General features: G+C 45.3%; 10 non-coding genes across 10 annotated transcripts; all 10 read left to right on the plus strand.

Annotated features, from left to right (window-relative positions):
• The first annotated feature begins 122 nt into the window (after positions 1–122).
• Positions 123–195, plus strand: Trnaf-gaa (transfer RNA phenylalanine (anticodon GAA)). Its single transcript has one exon. It is a non-coding gene; the product is annotated as a tRNA-Phe (tRNA).
• Positions 196–2,447: 2,252 nt separating this feature from the next.
• Trnak-uuu (transfer RNA lysine (anticodon UUU)) lies at positions 2,448–2,520 on the plus strand. The gene has a single exon. It is a non-coding gene; the product is annotated as a tRNA-Lys (tRNA).
• An 877-nt stretch (positions 2,521–3,397) lies between these two features.
• Positions 3,398–3,479, plus strand: Trnas-uga (transfer RNA serine (anticodon UGA)). The gene has a single exon. It is a non-coding gene; the product is annotated as a tRNA-Ser (tRNA).
• Positions 3,480–4,063: 584 nt separating this feature from the next.
• Positions 4,064–4,136, plus strand: Trnaf-gaa (transfer RNA phenylalanine (anticodon GAA)). The gene has a single exon. It is a non-coding gene; the product is annotated as a tRNA-Phe (tRNA).
• Positions 4,137–6,389: 2,253 nt separating this feature from the next.
• Trnak-uuu (transfer RNA lysine (anticodon UUU)) lies at positions 6,390–6,462 on the plus strand. Its single transcript has one exon. It is a non-coding gene; the product is annotated as a tRNA-Lys (tRNA).
• An 877-nt stretch (positions 6,463–7,339) lies between these two features.
• Trnas-uga (transfer RNA serine (anticodon UGA)) lies at positions 7,340–7,421 on the plus strand. Its single transcript has one exon. It is a non-coding gene; the product is annotated as a tRNA-Ser (tRNA).
• A 584-nt stretch (positions 7,422–8,005) lies between these two features.
• Trnaf-gaa (transfer RNA phenylalanine (anticodon GAA)) lies at positions 8,006–8,078 on the plus strand. Its single transcript has one exon. It is a non-coding gene; the product is annotated as a tRNA-Phe (tRNA).
• A 2,249-nt stretch (positions 8,079–10,327) lies between these two features.
• Positions 10,328–10,400, plus strand: Trnak-uuu (transfer RNA lysine (anticodon UUU)). The gene has a single exon. It is a non-coding gene; the product is annotated as a tRNA-Lys (tRNA).
• An 877-nt stretch (positions 10,401–11,277) lies between these two features.
• Trnas-uga (transfer RNA serine (anticodon UGA)) lies at positions 11,278–11,359 on the plus strand. The gene has a single exon. It is a non-coding gene; the product is annotated as a tRNA-Ser (tRNA).
• A 584-nt stretch (positions 11,360–11,943) lies between these two features.
• On the plus strand, positions 11,944–12,016 carry Trnaf-gaa (transfer RNA phenylalanine (anticodon GAA)). The gene has a single exon. It is a non-coding gene; the product is annotated as a tRNA-Phe (tRNA).
• The last annotated feature ends 465 nt before the right edge of the window (positions 12,017–12,481 follow it).

The following is a 12,481-nucleotide window of genomic DNA, read 5'->3' on the forward strand; positions in this document are numbered from 1 at the left end:
ACTTCACTGCATCTGCTGCTCGCCTTTCAGCGTCCCTGTGTCTTATCAGACGAAGATGACTGTGAAATTGGCGGCGATTCAGAGGTTAACGAAGACGCGCGAGTACGCAGACATATGCGTGAGCCGAAATAGCTCAGTTGGGAGAGTGTTAGACTGAAGATCTAAAGGTCACTGGTTCGATCCCGGGTTTCGGCAAGTGTTTGTTTTGAAGCTGATGCCAATGGAATTGCTCCGAGTCTGTGATGATGTAAGTACAGCCGAGAACAAAAATGACTCTATCCTGTAACTGTTCAGGTTATCTAGTGCATGCCGTAAGAGGAACACAGTAGGCAACTCCCTGAGAAGTAAGAAAATACGAAAAGTCCTACCGACTGCGTTCCCTTTTTTGTGTCAGGAGGTAAAGAACGTCTCCAACGGAACCATAGCAAGACTGATGGGCGGGTTAGAGCTAACTAATTTGGTTACAAAGGCAACTGCACTTTACATCAAAAGAACCCTGTTTATGATTAATAAGGACAGAGATAACATCACCTCCCGACTATTCACAACTGTCCAGCCTGGTTCCCTGCAACCCCCGGTTAATGTGGGCAAACTAAACAACACACTAACGCATATCAAGAAATTTTATATTGAGGTCGGCTACTTAGAGGCACGCACAATGTACAAGTCAAATATAACTACAAAGGAGATTCTAAACACATGGCACAAATCGGATACACAAAATACCATAGAAATCAAATATCCGAACGTCATATGGCGTACTGTATGGAAAAACCTTAGCCTCAAAATCCATTCAACAAACGTGGCTTCCACTTGGTACAAGGTAGTCAGCGACACTATACCAACCAATGCAAAACTTTATCAGATAGGACTGTGTGCCACAAATCACTGCACTAAGTGTGGATTCGTGGACACACATCAACACAGATTCACGTGCAGAGGACAATTTCACAATTGGACATGGATCAGATGGAAGATTGCACTCCTCACCAGAAGTGATGGCCGCAATTATACACCACAAACGCTATTACAGCCTGAAGTGACATTTTTTCCAGAAAGCAAAAATAACGCTGTCATGTGGCTCATGGGTCACTACACACATTACGTAATTGGAAGGAATGGATCTGACAATTCAATTGATTTCATCGTCTATATGGAATCCGCTTATTGGGAATCAAAAAAATTCAGTGACCATAAAAAACACTACGGCAACATGTTGAATATAGTCTTCAAGAGGTCAGGCATAGGATAAAAACGAACAACACGATAGAAACTATAAGCAAGTAACAAGTAAACAGTGGACTGAGTGACCTATTTTATTAATCTCTGAGAAGTGACTACGGCTTCTACACGGTATTATGTACGAAAAAAAAACCACAACAGAAAAAGGTAAAAACAAATTACAACATTCAAGAACCAAACAGAGCAAATAAAAAAAATAAAAAAAACATAAAATAAAATAAGGGAAAAACCGCAACGTCCACAGTAAAAATTTTGTTCCATGATATAAATAATCTCAGAGGAGACAGACAAAAGGTCTGTGTCCTCCCATGTCATGATGGGGGAGGGGTTCTGTGTCGTGACGCACTTGCAGTGCCGCGAAGAGGCCCCACTGATGTTGCTGCGCGTCCGGGATCCTGCCTTCATTGCGATCTACTTATTGACAAGAGAAGTAAAAAAAAAAGGGGGTTAAGGAAAAAAAAAGTGGTTAAGGAAGAAAACAAACTTTGGAAGAGCGTTAGAAAAACAAAAAAACTAAAAAAACCGGTCTAAGGCGCTGGTTTAAGGCACCAGTAATGCAAAAAAGAAAGTGGTAGAGCACTGGTCTAGTAAAAACAAAAAATAGCTCAGTTGGGGGGAGAGCGTTAGACTGAAGATCTAAAGGTCACTGGTCCGATCCCGGGTTTCGGCAAGTGTTTGTTTTGAAGCTGATGCCAATGGAATTGCTCCGAGTCTGTGATGATGTAAGTACAGCCGAGAACAAAAATGACTCTATCCTGTAACTGTTCAGGTTATCTAGTGCATGCCGTAAGAGGAACACAGTAGGCAACTCCCTGAGAAGTAAGAAAATACGAAAAGTCCTACCGACTGCGTTCCCTTTTTTGTGTCAGGAGGTAAAGAACGTCTCCAACGGAACCGTGAAATGAGCGAAAACGTGGGAAGCATTGCATTCGAAATGCTTGTGAATTTTCCAATTGCCCAGTGAATGTCGACAAAACACGTAAATCCTCTACTCCAACGTATGAGACCTAACGACTGCTGCGGTTTGTTTTTGCATCGTGTGTCAGCATTCTTCGATAGTCTGCTACGAGCTTAGCGCGACACGTTTGTAGACAGCATTCAGGGACGTTTAATTAGTAACAGCTCGATGCAGCGATAGCACAACTGTGAAGGACATGAGTCAATGTATACCTGTGCATCGTGGGATGATCTCTAACGTCGTGTGAGCCCGGATAGCTCAGTCGGTAGAGCATTAGGCTTTTAACCTAAGGGTCCAGGGTTCAAGTCCCTGTTCGGGCGGAGATTTTAATACTTTGGTTGCGGTGGAAACACTACGGTAAAGAATGCAGCTACGCCGTTTTCTGACGCCACAGTGCTTTAAACCGTAGCAGTTGCATGTTTCGTGTCCGAGTGGTTAAGGCGTCTGACTCGAAATCAGATTCCCTGTGGGAGCGTATGTTCGAATCCTACCGGCTGCGTGCGATTTTGCATATAGAGGAGCAAATATTTTCACACACGTGAACGCGGTTGCATACCAATGACGCCATCCTCAACAAGAAGAAAATTTCCGTTTAACAATACTGAGTGTCGCGGCGGCCGCTGCTTTCTGTGGCTACCGGTTCACCTCTCACTGACGCTGGGACTGCAGAAAGCCGTCGCAGGCCCATGAGTGCGCTCCCGTCATTTTCTCGCGTCGACGCCGAGTTCGTGTGTACACAGACGTGCCTGGAAGCGTTGGACAGAGCAAACATTCATTTCTCTCTTTTTTAAGAATCGCTATACAGTCATTCGAGTGCGGCAAAAGCAATGGTGCAGCGTTTCTTTTCTTAAGATCTCGCAGCTACTTGCAAGTATGTCGACCACTTAAGACGACAGAAAACTAGCGTCAGCGGGAAGTCGGTGAAGTCGCCATTGGAGCCACAAGCCAGTAATTACGTCATGCGAATGACTCGCACGCCACGCAGCTGTACGATAGCTCAGTCGGTAGAGCGTTTGATTTTCAACCAAAGGGTGTTGGGTTCAAGGCAATGTCTAGGCGAAAATTAATACACTTTCGTAACGGCTAATGTGCTGGCAATGGAAACACTACAGAAAAGAGTGAGGCCACGCAGCTTTCTGCCATTGGATTGCTTCTAAAGGTGGCACTTTCACTTGTCGGAAGACGCTATTGCGACCGGCAGTCGTGGCCGAGTGGTTAAGGCGTCTGACTTGAAATCAGATTCCCTCTGGGAGCGTAGGTTCGAGTCCTGCCGACTGCGGAAATTTTCTCGCTCTCAGAAGATGGACGTTCAGCTGCATCCTAGCAGTTGCGTCTCTACTAAACACGTGGGTCGCCAGCAATGTGCAGTGTTCTTGGGTGCAGCGCTACAGTCGCTCCCAGAAGCCACAGCTCATCTCCTCGTCTCACTGCCGTCCACCAGGTGTGAGTGCAAGTGTCGCCTCTCTGGGCAGTACAGATGTGTCCATTTTAGCTTGCAGACGGTGACGTGTAGCAATTTATGAGCTAACGCAAGTCAAATGTTTTAGCGTGTGTTTCTGCTTGATACTGCCTCTCACATAGTGGAGAGGCTCACTCCTTCTTGTGTCTCGTTCTCTGCACACGAGTTGCACGTGGCATCGATATAGTAAAGGTTTTCTAGCGCCAGCGAAGTCGATATTACATGAATCGAGTCGACATGTTTGCTTCTTACGATGATGGAATCAGAAGATATGTGTGTGGTACTTCACTGCATCTGCTGCTCGCCTTTCAGCGTCCCTGTGTCTTATCAGACGAAGATGACTGTGAAATTGGCGGCGATTCAGAGGTTAACGAAGACGCGCGAGTATGCAGACATATGCGTGAGCCGAAATAGCTCAGTTGGGAGAGCGTTAGACTGAACATCTAAAGGTCCCTGGTTCGATCCCGGGTTTCGGCGAGTGTTTGTTTTGAAGCTGATGCCAATGGAATTGCTCCGAGTCTGTGATGATGTAAGTACAGCCGAGAACAAAAATGACTCTATCCTGTAACTGTTCAGGTTATCTAGTGCATGCCGTAAGAGGAACACAGTAGGCAACTCCCTGAGAAGTAAGAAAATACGAAAAGTCCTACCGACTGCGTTCCCTTTTTTGTGTCAGGAGGTAAAGAACGTCTCCAACGGAACCATAGCAAGACTGATGGGCGGGTTAGAGCTAACTAATTTGGTTACAAAGGCAACTGCACTTTACATCAAAAGAACCCTTTTTATGATTAATAAGGACAGAGATAACATCACCTCCCGACTATTCACAACTGTCCAGCCTGGTTCCCTGCAACCCCCGGTTAATGTGGGCAAACTAAACAACACACTAACGCATATCAAGAAATTTTATATTGAGGTCGGCTACTTAGAGGCACGCACAATGTACAAGTCAAATATAACTACAAAGGAGATTCTAAACACATGGCACAAATCGGATACACAAAATACCATAGAAATCAAATATCCGAACGTCATATGGCGTACTGTATGGAAAAACCTTAGCCTCAAAATCCATTCAACAAACGTGGCTTCCACTTGGTACAAGGTAGTCAGCGACACTATACCAACCAATGCAAAACTTTATCAGATAGGACTGTGTGCCACAAATCACTGCACTAAGTGTGGATTCGTGGACACACATCAACACAGATTCACGTGCAGAGGACAATTTCACAATTGGACATGGATCAGATGGAAGATTGCACTCCTCACCAGAAGTGATGGCCGCAATTATACACCACAAACGCTATTACAGCCTGAAGTGACATTTTTTCCAGAAAGCAAAAATAACGCTGTCATGTGGCTCATGGGTCACTACACACATTACGTAATTGGAAGGAATGGATCTGACAATTCAATTGATTTCATCGTCTATATGGAATCCGCTTATTGGGAATCAAAAAAATTCAGTGACCATAAAAAACACTACGGCAACATGTTGAATATAGTCTTCAAGAGGACAGGCATAGGATAAAAACGAACAACACGATAGAAACTATAAGCAAGTAACAAGTAAACAGTGGACTGAGTGACCTATTTTATTAATCTCTGAGAAGTGACTACGGCTTCTACACGGTATTATGTACGAAAAAAAAAACCACAACAGAAAAAGGTAAAAACAAATTACAACATTCAAGAACCAAACAGAGCAAATAAAAAAAATAAAAAAAAAACATAAAATAAAATAAGGGAAAAACCGCAACGTCCACAGTAAAAATTTTGTTCCATGATATAAATAATCTCAGAGGAGACAGACAAAAGGTCTGTGTCCTCCCATGTCATGATGGGGGAGGGGTTCTGTGTCGTGACGCACTTGCAGTGCCGCGAAGAGGCCCCACTGATGTTGCTGCGCGTCCGGGATCCTGCCTTCATTGCGATCTACTTATTGACAAGAGAAGTAAAAAAAAAAGGGGTTAAGGAAAAAAAAGTGGTTAAGGAAGAAAACAAACTTTGGAAGAGCGTTAGAAAAACAAAAAAACTAAAAAAACCGGTCTAAGGCGCTGGTTTAAGGCACCAGTAATGCAAAAAAGAAAGTGGTAGAGCACTGGTCTAGTAAAAACAAAAAATAGCTCAGTTGGGGGGAGAGCGTTAGACTGAAGATCTAAAGGTCACTGGTCCGATCCCGGGTTTCGGCAAGTGTTTGTTTTGAAGCTGATGCCAATGGAATTGCTCCGAGTCTGTGATGATGTAAGTACAGCCGAGAACAAAAATGACTCTATCCTGTAACTGTTCAGGTTATCTAGTGCATGCCGTAAGAGGAACACAGTAGGCAACTCCCTGAGAAGTAAGAAAATACGAAAAGTCCTACCGACTGCGTTCCCTTTTTTGTGTCAGGAGGTAAAGAACGTCTCCAACGGAACCGTGAAATGAGTGAAAACGTGGGAAGCATTGCATTCGAAATGCTTGTGAATTTTCCAATTGCCCAGTGAATGTCGACAAAACACGTAAATCCTCTACTCCAACGTATGAGACCTAACGACTGCTGCGGTTTGTTTTTGCATCGTGTGCCAGCATTCTTCGATAGTCTGCTACGAGCTTAGCGCGACACGTTTGTAGACAGCATTCAGGGACGTTTAATTAGTAACAGCTCGATGCAGCGATAGCACAACTGTGAAGGACATGAGTCAATGTATACCTGTGCATCGTGGGATGATCTCTAACGTCGTGTGAGCCCGGATAGCTCAGTCGGTAGAGCATTAGGCTTTTAACCTAAGGGTCCAGGGTTCAAGTCCCTGTTCGGGCGGAGATTTTAATACTTTGGTAGCGGTGGAAACACTACGGAAAAGAATGCAGCTACGCCGTTTTCTGACGCCACAGTGCTTTAAACCGTAGCAGTTGCATGTTTCGTGTCCGAGTGGTTAAGGCGTCTGACTCGAAATCAGATTCCCTGTGGGAGCGTATGTTCGAATCCTACCGGCTGCGTGCGATTTTGCATATAGAGGAGCAAATATTTTCACACACGTGAACGCGGTTGCATACCAATGACGCCATCCTCAACAAGAAGAAAAATTCCGTTTAACAATACTGAGTGTCGCGGCGGCCGCTGCTTTCTGTGGCTACCGGTTCACCTCTCACTGACGCTGGGACTGCAGAAAGCCGTCGCAGGCCCATGAGTGCGCTCCCGTCATTTTCTCGCGTCGACGCCGAGTTCATGTGTACACAGACGTGCTTGGAAGCGTTGGACAGAGCAAACATTCATTTCTCTCTTTTTTAAGAATCGCAATACAGTCATTCGAGTGCGGCAAAAGCAATGGTGCAGCGTTTCTTTTCTTAAGATCTCGCAGCTACTTGCAAGTATGTCGACCACTTAAGACGACAGAAAACTAGCGTCAGCGGTAAGTCGGTGAAGTCGCCATTGGAGCCACAAGCCAGTAATTACGTCATGCGAATGACTCGCACGCCACGCAGCTGTACGATAGCTCAGTCGGTAGAGCGTTTGATTTTCAACCAAAGGGTGTTGGGTTCAAGGCAATGTCTAGGCGAAAATTAATACACTTTCGTAACGGCTAATGTGCTGGCAATGGAAACACTACAGAAAAGAGTGAGGCCACGCAGCTTTCTGCCATTGGATTGCTTCTAAAGGTGGCACTTTCACTTGTCGGAAGACGCTATTGCCACCGGCAGTCATGGCCGAGTGGTTAAGGCGTCTGACTTGAAATCAGATTCCCTCTGGGAGCGTAGGTTCGAGTCCTGCCGACTGCGGAAATTTTCTCGCTCTCAGAAGATGGACGTTCAGCTGCATCCTAGCAGTTGCGTCTCTACTAAACACGTGGGTCGCCAGCAATGTGCAGTGTTCTTGGGTGCAGCGCTACAGTCGCTCCCAGAAGCCACAGCTCATCTCCTCGTCTCACTGCCGTCCACCAGGTGTGAGTGCAAGTGTCGCCTCTCTGGGCAGTACAGATGTGTCCATTTTAGCTTGCAGACGGTGACGTGTAGCAATTTATGAGCTAACGCAAGTCAAATGTTTTAGCGTGTGTTTCTGCTTGATACTGCCTCTCACATAGTGGAGAGGCTCACTCCTTCTTGTGTCTCGTTCTCTGCACACGAGTTGCACGTGGCATCGATATAGTAAAGGTTTTCTAGCGCCAGCGAAGTCAATATTACATGAATCGAGTCGACATGTTTGCTTCTTACGATGATGGAATCAGAAGATATGTGTGTGGTACTTCACTGCATCTGCTGCTCGCCTTTCAGCGTCCCTGTGTCTTATCAGACGAAGATGACTGTGAAATTGGCGGCGATTCAGAGGTTAACGAAGACGCGCGAGTATGCAGACATATGCGTGAGCCGAAATAGCTCAGTTGGGAGAGCGTTAGACTGAAGATCTAAAGGTCCCTGGTTCGATCCCGGGTTTCGGCAAGTGTTTGTTTTGAAGCTGATGCCAATGGAATTGCTCCGAGTCTGTGATGATGTAAGTACAGCCGAGAACAAAAATGACTCTATCCTGTAACTGTTCAGGTTATCTAGTGCATGCCGTAAGAGGAACACAGTAGGCAACTCCCTGAGAAGTAAGAAAATACGAAAAGTCCTACCGACTGCGTTCCCTTTTTTGTGTCAGGAGGTAAAGAACGTCTCCAACGGAACCATAGCAAGACTGATGGGCGGGTTAGAGCTAACTAATTTGGTTACAAAGGCAACTGCACTTTACATCAAAAGAACCCTGTTTATGATTAATAAGGACAGAGATAACATCACCTCCCGACTATTCACAACTGTCCAGCCTGGTTCCCTGCAACCCCCGGTTAATGTGGGCAAACTAAACAACACACTAACGCATATCAAGAAATTTTATATTGAGGTCGGCTACTTAGAGGCACGCACAATGTACAAGTCAAATATAACTACAAAGGAGATTCTAAACACATGGCACAAATCGGATACACAAAATACCATAGAAATCAAATATCCGAACGTCATATGGCGTACTGTATGGAAAAACCTTAGCCTCAAAATCCATTCAACAAACGTGGCTTCCACTTGGTACAAGGTAGTCAGGGACACTATACCAACCAATGCAAAACTTTATCAGATAGGACTGTGTGCCACAAATCACTGCACTAAGTGTGGATTCGTGGACACACATCAACACAGATTCACGTGCAGAGGACAATTTCACAATTGGACATGGATCAGATGGAAGATTGCACTCCTCACCAGAAGTGATGGCCGCAATTATACACCACAAACGCTATTACAGCCTGAAGTGACATTTTTTCCAGAAAGCAAAAATAACGCTGTCATGTGGCTCATGGGTCACTACACACATTACGTAATTGGAAGGAATGGATCTGACAATTCAATTGATTTCATCGTCTATATGGAATCCGCTTATTGGGAATCAAAAAAATTCAGTGACCATAAAAAACACTACGGCAACATGTTGAATATAGTCTTCAAGAGGACAGGCATAGGATAAAAACGAACAACACGATAGAAACTATAAGCAAGTAACAAGTAAACAGTGGACTGAGTGACCTATTTTATTAATCTCTGAGAAGTGACTACGGCTTCTACACGGTATTATGTACGAAAAAAAAACCACAACAGAAAAAGGTAAAAACAAATTACAACATTCAAGAACCAAACAGAGCAAATAAAAAAATAAAAAAAAACATAAAATAAAATAAGGGAAAAACCGCAACGTCCACAGTAAAAATTTTGTTCCATGATATAAATAATCTCAGAGGAGACAGACAAAAGGTCTGTGTCCTCCCATGTCATGATGGGGGAGGGGTTCTGTGTCGTGACGCACTTGCAGTGCCGCGAAGAGGCCCCACTGATGTTGCTGCGCGTCCGGGATCCTGCCTTCATTGCGATCTACTTATTGACAAGAGAAGTAAAAAAAAAGGGGTTAAGGAAAAAAAAGTGGTTAAGGAAGAAAACAAACTTTGGAAGAGCGTTAGAAAAACAAAAAAACTAAAAAAACCGGTCTAAGGCGCTGGTTTAAGGCACCAGTAATGCAAAAAAGAAAGTGGTAGAGCACTGGTCTAGTAAAAACAAAAAATAGCTCAGTTGGGGGGAGAGCGTTAGACTGAAGATCTAAAGGTCACTGGTCCGATCCCGGGTTTCGGCAAGTGTTTGTTTTGAAGCTGATGCCAATGGAATTGCTCCGAGTCTGTGATGATGTAAGTACAGCCGAGAACAAAAATGACTCTATCCTGTAACTGTTCAGGTTATCTAGTGCATGCCGTAAGAGGAACACAGTAGGCAACTCCCTGAGAAGTAAGAAAATACGAAAAGTCCTACCGACTGCGTTCCCTTTTTTGTGTCAGGAGGTAAAGAACGTCTCCAACGGAACCGTGAAATGAGTGAAAACGTGGGAAGCATTGCATTCGAAATGCTTGTGAATTTTCCAATTGCCCAGTGAATGTCGACAAAACACGTAAATCCTCTACTCCAACGTATGAGACCTAACGACTGCTGCGGTTTGTTTTTGCATCGTGTGTCAGCATTCTTCGATAGTCTGCTACGAGCTTAGCGCGACACGTTTGTAGACAGCATTCAGGGACGTTTAATTAGTAACAGCTCGATGCAGCGATAGCACAACTGTGAAGGACATGAGTCAATGTATACCTGTGCATCGTGGGATGATCTCTAACGTCGTGTGAGCCCGGATAGCTCAGTCGGTAGAGCATTAGGCTTTTAACCTAAGGGTCCAGGGTTCAAGTCGCTGTTCGGGCGGAGATTTTAATACTTTGGTAGCGGTGGAAACACTACGGAAAAGAATGCAGCTACGCCGTTTTCTGACGCCACAGTGCTTTAAACCGTAGCAGTTGCATGTTTCGTGTCCGAGTGGTTAAGGCGTCTGACTCGAAATCAGATTCCCTGTGGGAGCGTATGTTCGAATCCTACCGGCTGCGTGCGATTTTGCATATAGAGGAGCAAATATTTTCACACACGTGAACGCGGTTGCATACCAATGACGCCATCCTCAACAAGAAGAAAAATTCCGTTTAACAATACTGAGTGTCGCGGCGGCCGCTGCTTTCTGTGGCTACCGGTTCACCTCTCACTGACGCTGGGACTGCAGAAAGCCGTCGCAGGCCCATGAGTGCGCTCCCGTCATTTTCTCGCGTCGACGCCGAGTTCGTGTGTACACAGACGTGCTTGGAAGCGTTGGACAGAGCAAACATTCATTTCTCTCTTTTTTAAGAATCGCAATACAGTCATTCGAGTGCGGCAAAAGCAATGGTGCAGCGTTTCTTTTCTTAAGATCTCGCAGCTACTTGCAAGTATGTCGACCACTTAAGACGACAGAAAACTAGCGTCAGCGGTAAGTCGGTGAAGTCGCCATTGGAGCCACAAGCCAGTAATTACGTCATGCGAATGACTCGCACGCCACGCAGCTGTACGATAGCTCAGTCGGTAGAGCGTTTGATTTTCAACCAAAGGGTGTTGGGTTCAAGGCAATGTCTAGGCGAAAATTAATACACTTTCGTAACGGCTAATGTGCTGGCAATGGAAACACTACAGAAAAGAGTGAGGCCACGCAGCTTTCTGCCATTGGATTGCTTCTAAAGGTGGCACTTTCACTTGTCGGAAGACGCTATTGCGACCGGCAGTCGTGGCCGAGTGGTTAAGGCGTCTGACTTGAAATCAGATTCCCTCTGGGAGCGTAGGTTCGAGTCCTGCCGACTGCGGAAATTTTCTCGCTCTCAGAAGATGGACGTTCAGCTGCATCCTAGCAGTTGCGTCTCTACTAAACACGTGGGTCGCCAGCAATGTGCAGTGTTCTTGGGTGCAGCGCTACAGTCGCTCCCAGAAGCCACAGCTCATCTCCTCGTCTCACTGCCGTCCACCAGGTGTGAGTGCAAGTGTCGCCTCTCTGGGCAGTACAGATGTGTCCATTTTAGCTTGCAGACGGTGACGTGTAGCAATTTATGAGCTAACGCAAGTCAAATGTTTTAGCGTGTGTTTCTGCTTGATACTGCCTCTCACATAGTGGAGAGGCTCACTCCTTCTTGTGTCTCGTTCTCTGCACACGAGTTGCACGTGGCATCGATATAGTAAAGGTTTTCTAGCGCCAGCGAAGTCAATATTACATGAATCGAGTCGACATGTTTGCTTCTTACGATGATGGAATCAGAAGATATGTGTGTGGTACTTCACTGCATCTGCTGCTCGCCTTTCAGCGTCCCTGTGTCTTATCAGACGAAGATGACTGTGAAATTGGCGGCGATTCAGAGGTTAACGAAGACGCGCGAGTATGCAGACATATGCGTGAGCCGAAATAGCTCAGTTGGGAGAGCGTTAGACTGAAGATCTAAAGGTCCCTGGTTCGATCCAGGGTTTCGGCAAGTGTTTGTTTTGAAGCTGATGCCAATGGAATTGCTCCGAGTCTGTGATGATGTAAGTACAGCCGAGAACAAAAATGACTCTATCCTGTAACTGTTCAGGTTATCTAGTGCATGCCGTAAGAGGAACACAGTAGGCAACTCCCTGAGAAGTAAGAAAATACGAAAAGTCCTACCGACTGCGTTCCCTTTTTTGTGTCAGGAGGTAAAGAACGTCTCCAACGGAACCATAGCAAGACTGATGGGCGGGTTAGAGCTAACTAATTTGGTTACAAAGGCAACTGCACTTTACATCAAAAGAACCCTGTTTATGATTAATAAGGACAGAGATAACATCACCTCCCGACTATTCACAACTGTCCAGCCTGGTTCCCTGCAACCCCCGGTTAATGTGGGCAAACTAAACAACACACTAACGCATATCAAGAAATTTTATATTGAGGTCGGCTACTTAGAGGCACGCACAAT

The sequence above is a fragment of the Schistocerca gregaria genome, unplaced genomic scaffold, assembly GCF_023897955.1.
Source record: "Schistocerca gregaria isolate iqSchGreg1 unplaced genomic scaffold, iqSchGreg1.2 ptg000445l, whole genome shotgun sequence".
NCBI lineage: Eukaryota > Metazoa > Arthropoda > Insecta > Orthoptera > Acrididae > Schistocerca > Schistocerca gregaria.